Raw genomic sequence first — 7,982 nt, 5'->3', positions numbered from 1 at the left:
TAAAATTTGCACTCTGTCAGAAGTTTGGACTTTCAGAAAAATTATCTTCCATGGCTAAGTGACCCGAACAACTAACGATTGTTTCAAAGTACAATTAAAACTTTGGTACTGTACGTCGTGATTATTACCTAATCTTACACAATCTGACAGTTCTTAAGCTTCTTGGTGGAAACCTTATACTGTATCTACACAAAACTAAAAGTTCTTCCTATGTTTCCACAAAGTTTCCAGTAAATACAGTCGATGAGAAATCCATAACAGAGAATTCCATCACCTCTGAAATATGATCCTTGAGACGGAAGCTTCAACAACACACCAGTATCAATTCGTAAGCGACTGACGAGGTTATTCTTCACTAAGCCGGTCGGGTACTACACCCTGTTCCTGTGCTGCGGCTATGACGTCATTTACATAAACATCCTGACACTACTCTTAGCTGTCAGCGTCTCGTGTCAACTGGTCTACTGTGATTGGTTTATGGCGTGACACATGATGCAGAACTAGACAACATTAATCCCTTGTGTACGGCGCCCCTTCTGTGCTGAATAATATCGTCTGGCGTTAACCAAATAAAATATTAGAAGTGGCGTCCCTGTACTGAAGGTGTTAGCGGAGATAATCTATTAAGAGTGACGGTAGACGCTGCGAAGGAAGTGAGGAAATAGGAAAAAAGGGAAGAAATTATAGTAAAATAAAAACAAACTAAAATAAGAGAAGAGAAGAGAAAAGGACAAAACATTAGTAACACACTTAACAAAAACATAGAATCTAAATAGTGCAATATAAAAGTCCACGAATAAGAGACAGAAAAATGGTACAAATCCTTACATAAAAGTGTATAAAAATCTTAAAAGAGGGATGGGTAAAATTCTCAGAGAAAATCACTGGTAAGCGAGTAAAAAATGGTGATAATAAAAGATATATTACGGTGGATGGTAAGATTAGCTTCGTGGCGGATGACCTGACCTGACCTAACCTAACCTAACCTAACCTAACCTAACCTAACCAAATCTTATAAATGATAGCAGGAGATTAAACAAGTAATGAGGCTACTGGACTGGTGGTATATTTAGAGGTTGAGGAAATAGGACTAATGATAAATGGTTCCCCAAACCTTCCTCGACAAACAACCGCCACAAACATACTCCCAAAACAACCATCTACCACAGTTAACAGAGCTATCATCTACTTTACTATCACACGTGCTGGAAGGAACAGTCCTGCCCTCAAACACAAACTCACTACAGTATTACCCCGGCTTATTGTTTCATTAATTTACACACCTGGTAAAACTATACAAGGATTCTTTAAGTCCATGGATTTGATCTAAGAATCTTTTGGCGGCTACAGACACAAACGAGTTGCTGAAGTTAATAAAGATGTTATGAAGTTTCCAACATCTAACATAACGAACGGGCCTGTCCGGGATTTGAACCCGGGACCTCCTGCACCCAAAGCAGGAATCATACCCCTAGACCAACAGGCCGCTGCATAATAAAGAGAAGATAGATAGATTTAAGGAATTGATGCCATGCAATGATAACGTGAGTGACGTGGATTTGATAACCAGTTCCGGTCAGATGTGACAAGGGTGTTATCCAATGTAACCCCACTAAACGTCGCAGCTTTTCTCCAGTTACTCTAATTTTCTCCTGTAAAACGTCTCCTGGACCCTACCTGGAAGACGCCTCCTGGACCCCACCTGAAAATCGCCTCCTGGACCCCACCTGTAAGACGTCTCCTGGACCCCACCTGGAAGACGACTCCTGGACCCCACTTGGAAGACGCCTCCTGGATCCCACTTGGAAGACGCCCCCTGGACTACACCTGGAAGACGCCCCCTGGACTACACCTGGAAGACGCCTCCTGGACTCCACCTGAAAAACGCTTCATGGACTCCACCTGAAAGACACCTCCTGGTCCCCACTTGAAAATTACCCCCTGGATCCCACCTGCAAGACGTCTCCTGGAGCCCACCTGAAATATGGCTCTTGCACCCTACCTGAAAGACGGCTCTTGGACTCCACCTGGACCCCGCTTGAAAGACGTCTCCTGGGGCCCACCTGGAAGATACCTGGACCCCACCTGGAAGACGCCTCTTGTACCCCACTTGGAAAACACCGCCTGGACCCCTACCTACCCTGATCTATCATAACCTGTTCTAACCTATCCAAAGCGAACCTTATCTGTCGTAGTCTAGACTAATATCTCCTGAGTCACTATAACGTGAGTCAGCGGCCGTGATCGTATAGTGGTTAGTACATTGCGTTGTGGCCGCAATAACCCAGGGTCGAATCCTTGTCACGGCATGGGGATGACTCTAAGAACCTTTTGGCGGCTACAGACCCACGAGATGTTAAAGATTATAAAGATGTTATAAAGTTTTCAACATCTAACATAACTAAAGGGCTTGTCCAAGATTTTAACCCGGGACCTCCTGCATCCAGAGAATTAGTGTGTGTGTGTGAACGTGACAGTGAGGGAAGAGTTCAATCTCCAGAAGAAAATAAAACAATTCCACAGACTTTGTCTAAAGCTGAGAAAGATTCAAGAATATGTTTGAGGTACGAACTCTGAACACAAGAGAGCTGCAGGAGGAAAGACTAGGAGGGGCGAGGAGGGACTGGGAGGGAAGAGGAGTACTGAGAGGTGGGGGGAGGGACTGTGGGGAGTGTGAGGGGGAGGAGAGACTTTGAGGAGGAGGAGGGACTGTGGGGAGTGTGATGGGGAGGAGAGACTTTGAGGAGGAGGAGGGACTGTGGGGATGGGGAGGAGAGACTTTGAGGAGGAGGAGGGACTGTGGGGAGTGTGATGGGGAGGAGAGACTTTGAGGGGGAGGAGGGACTGTGGGAAGAGTGGGGGGGGAGGAGAGACTTTGAGGGGAGGAGGGACTGTGGGAGTGTGAGGGGGGAGGGGGGACTGAGAGAGGTTTAACATAAAACTGTAGGTGCCAACATTACACTTATCGTCTTAACTATGAGTGGAGATGGTGGCTATATAATGTGTTTAAATTAATATATTCGGTTACGTTTGCCTCGAGTAAATAGCTACATAGTGTGTGTAATGTTATTAAAAGAAATGTTAATGTTACTAATGGTTAAATAAACATAATTATTTATGTTTTATCTTATCAGAATATTTACTTCTTTTAATTTTTTTACTAAATAACAGAAGTTTGTTTTCATTAGTTTCCTGTAATAAAAAATGCAACTTATACTTGACCACACGGTAAAAGTCTTCCTCGGAAATTCTTATTAAATAAAAAACTCCTTGAAAACGGTAATTATTTTTAAGAGCATAACTAAATATATATTTTTCTATATTCTAGCTTATAATTGCATGTATATTGAACCATTTTAGCGCGTAATTATCTTAAGACTTAGTTATGAGTACTGTACCATGACACCTGTCCCTGAGTACTGCACCATGACGCCTGGCCCCTGAGTACTGTACCGTGACGCCTGTCCCTGAGTACTGTACCATGACGCCTGGCCCTGAGTACTGTACCATGACGCCTGGCCATGAGTACTGTACCATGACATCTGTCCCTGAGTACTGCACCATGACGCCTGGCCCCTGAGTACTGTACCGTGACGCCTGTCCCTGAGTACTGTACCATGACGCCTGGCCCTGAGTACTGTACCATGACGCCTGGCCTGAGTACTGCACCATGACGCTCTGGCCCTGAGTACTGTACCATGACGCCTGGCCCTGAGTACTGTACCATGACGCCTGGCCCAGAGTACTGTACCATGACGCCTGGCTCTGAGTACTGTACCATGACGCCTGGCCCAGAGTACTACCATGACGCCTGGCCCTGGTACTGTACCATGACGCCTGGCCCCTGAGTACTGTATCATGACCCCTGGCCCTGAGTACTGTACAATGACGCCTAGCACCTGAGTACTGTACCATGACGCCTGGCTCCACAGGTACGTACCGTGACGCCTGGCCCCTGAGTACCGCGACGCCTGGCCTGATACTGTACATGACGCCTGGCCCTCCCTGACTGTACTCTACCATGACGCCTGGCCCTGAGCAATGTACCATGACGCCTGGCCCTGAGCACTGTACCATGACGCCTGGCCCTGAGTACTGTACCATGACGCCTGGCCCTGAGTACTGTATCATGACGCCTGGCCCCGAGCACTACCATGACGCCTGGCCCTGAGTACTGTACCATGACGCCTGGCCCCTGAGCACTGTACCATGCCTCTTGAGTGATACTTCCATTAGCTGTATCCTGTGCTCTGTTACATCTCGGTAACTCTCACACAAATTCTGATAAGTGAAGCATTATATCTGTCTCTGTGATGTTTATCTTTTTACATCATTATAATAACAACACGTAGTTATTATGCACAAATGAATTAATAAGTAAACCAATTTACATCTGGGAATAATGTAATTTGTTAGGTATTTTTATTGTTGTTAATTGAATATGTTAATGAAGTGAAATGTTAATATGTGAATTTACTTATTTGTCAGGTAAATAATGTTAATGAAGTTGATTTAGTTTACGTATTATAATTTAAATGGTTAGGAAACAAGCATTTTATTATTGTTATTATTAATATTATTATTATTATTATTATTATTATTATTTATTACTACTACTGTTATCTACATAAATAACATCACCACACGGGGTAAAGGAACTCTTAGACAACTGTACAAGTGTACACCTCCGTGTACACAATTTTAATCAGTAAGAACCATAATATTCGTGAAGGAGAGATGACAAGTTTACAGCAGTGATAAGAGGAGTCTAAGAATGACCAGCACCACAACACTGCGTTATATATTACCCGAACTTTGGGATTTTGTCATTAACGTTCAAACAACCTAAGAAAATACTGAAATAAGATCCTGTCATGGAAAATAATTAATCAACACTGAAAAGAAAGTCATGGAAGTCTCAAGGTATATTTAGTTCTCATTATCTCATAACACAAGATAGTTGTATTATTGGTATTCTGTCTCTGCTTAAAGACACACATTACTACACCACCAGACTAGACATGTGAAGTGTGTACGTGTTGGTGATATATTTTGTACCTGTTGTTATGTTCTATTAGAGTCATGAGACACTAATCCTATTCTCGCGGTTTTAGTTGAATTTTACGTTTATTTACGATAAGTTTATATTTACTGTTGTAGTTGTTGTTATACCGTAGTAATTAATGTACTTCAAGATCTAAGGAAAGACTCCCAGTACAAGATATGTTTATTTTTCTATATTAAACAACTACTTTTAGATATTCAGGATCGATATGTTTTATATAGTGTGGTAACGTGTTGGTCTTAGTGTTCTGACTAATACACTGCACTGCTGGCCCCATCCTGTGTCCATGTATATACGAAGTAATCTTTCCTTGCGAATAAAATTCAATTTATGTTTAAATGTGTAAACATATGTAGTTAGTTTTTTTTATAATAAACGAAAGGGGAGGCGTCATATTGCTGCCATCTCTTACAAGGAAAATTTATCCAGGAATTTAATAACAAGAGTTCCACCTTATTCCTCCCTTCATATCTGCAGTGGTCGTCGTCAGCAAACATTTCCAATTACTCGTCTGGCGCCTTTCTCCCGTCCCGAACACCACAACAAAGGCTGCTTAGTCTAACCCATTGCTGGTGAACCTGGGGAGCTTCTCTCGTGTTGTCTGTTCTGTCACCAGCACACTTCCTTCTCTCTCCCACCCTCTTCTTCAATCACGGAAAATTGTCATCCAGAACCGGGATTTATAATTCCTGGGGTAACAGTGGACACAAGGACGGGTATGTAGCGTGTTAAGGAGCGATGACTAGCAGGGTAAAGTTGAAGGAGTGAAGACACATCTGCTACTACATATAATTTATTACGTGATAATTATTGATTCTTAAACTCATAGTGTTTCAATAAACTGTTAATTATATTATATCTATTAATTATTTTTACATGAATTCGAGATCAATAACGATTGAAGGAAATCCGCTTTAATCATGATCTGAATTTAACTGCGTCTCTCGTAATGACCGAAAGGTTTGTTCCGATAGGTTAAACCTGTGCTTGCTCAGTAACCAATCTGCTTACGCCCAGTAAGTACATAGAAGCAACCGATAGGATTGCCAGACAGACATGCTGATGACCCTGTTTACCTTTTAATTGCTATTACCCGTGTTGAAGTCCCAGCCAATCAGAGATCTTGATACACACGACAGGTTATACTCTCAGTGGTCAAGACTCTACACGATAAGTTTAATACTTGATGCCGGCGCTAAATAAATGTTTGTAACTTTGTGTATTATATTTAGTTGGGTTACAAATTCTATAAATTATCAAAAACTAAATTAATTAATTTGCACCGCCCACTCGACTGCCCGTGAAGGCAGTACAGTTTGTCAGACTCATCATTATAGTAATTAACTGCAGCCCACAGGACATTACGTCCAAGAAATTCCAATATAAAATATATTGAAATATGAGTTCCAATTAGTGAGAAAAATGATGTAAGAATAACTTTCATTTCGATGAATAATATTACTTCATGATTATAATTTGTCAGGTTATCGTAAGTATTTAATGTAAACGGATATTACCTGCAGCCTGTGTCGCCCTGTTTACTGACCACTATCCATATATAACTTGCATTAGCTATGTTAAGTGTAATATATTTGTTAGTTTATCGCCATTAGTGTACAACAAAATTCGCTGTATGACCAGGAGTATTTTATTCAAGAGACACTGGAAGTGACAATAGATTTTCCCCGGTATATCATTTGCAGTGTGGGACAAAGAGGGCAACAATATCTTGGTTGAACCTGAGGACAAAGTGCAAAGATGGAAAAAAATAACTTGGAACATAAACGTGGTGAAGGACGTGAAAATATTGATATAGAGGAAGAACATGTGGACACAAACGAAGAGTAGGACGAAGCACCAGGAGATGATGAAGAACAAGAAGAAATAGTTAGTGGCAGCAGGTGCGGATGTACCACATGGCTGAGGCGAATATTTGATATTGTTTGGAAGCGAGAGAAGGTCCCACTAGACTGGCAGAGAGCAACTGACTGCCCAATATTTAAGAAGGGAGTTAGACCAGACAGTCGTAACATCAAGGAATCTTTCTGTTGTTACTTGCGGGGAAAGTAAATGACACCGAGACAAGATTATGGACACGAGTTGAGGAAAGGTGTTGGGGAATTGTCATCATGGCACCAGTAGGAACACCTCGGACCTATGTTTACCTTAACATTATCCCGGAGAAGAGTTGGGAAAGGGATACGAAAAAATCAATATCAACAACTTCTGGAGAGCTTTGGAACATTAGGAATATGATATAGAGCCAAAGTTAATGAGTGTGATACAAAGCCTGTATCATCAGTGTGAGTTGAGTATTGAACAGAGAAATAGTGAGCGAGCGGTGTGAAGTAGAGACAGGGGCCAGGCAGGGTTGAATACGGTCACCCCTTACACTGAGGAAGTAGCAGTTGTCGCTGAGAGTGAGAGACCTGCCAGCTGTCATGGAGAGATGAAACATTGTACTTAATGAAAAAGGTTTGACAATCAACAAAATAAAGACAGAAGTTATGAACGTAAGTAGATATTAAGAAGAAGACAACATCTATATAAAGATAATAAGCTGAATAAAGTAAAAAAAAATGTACGTTGGAGTAATCTGTAATGAGAATAATATACAACAACTTGAACTCAATAGACTTAGTAAATATAATGGTAAAGTAAGTAATGTAGGCTGTATCCTATCCTTAAATCGTAAAATGGAAAACAATTATATTCATATCATTTTTAAACCCCATTGTAATAACTGTGTTGGAGGTCTGGTCACAACTAAAACAGGATCTCACCTACAAGCTACTGAGACGAGAGTTACCCAGGCTTATTGGAGGAGTGACCAGATTAGATCAGGTAAAGAATAAGTATGTCGTGACAGCACCAATCATGAACTCCAGTCAAACCAAACTTGACAAACGCTGACACA

General features: G+C 41.5%; 1 non-coding gene across 1 annotated transcript; it reads right to left on the bottom strand.

The window, feature by feature from the left end:
- Nucleotides 1-1,414: 1,414 nt before the first annotated feature.
- On the bottom strand, nucleotides 1,415-1,486 carry Trnap-ugg. Its single transcript has one exon. It is a non-coding gene; the product is annotated as a tRNA-Pro (tRNA).
- Between the last annotated feature and the right edge of the window lie 6,496 nt (nucleotides 1,487-7,982).

Source organism: Homarus americanus, unplaced genomic scaffold (assembly GCF_018991925.1).
Source record: "Homarus americanus isolate GMGI-L3 unplaced genomic scaffold, GMGI_Hamer_2.0 scaffold18825, whole genome shotgun sequence".
NCBI classification, from domain to species: Eukaryota; Metazoa; Arthropoda; class Malacostraca; order Decapoda; family Nephropidae; genus Homarus; species Homarus americanus.
Note: the sequence above shows the minus strand (reverse complement) of the source record. Positions and strands in the feature narration are given on the sequence as shown.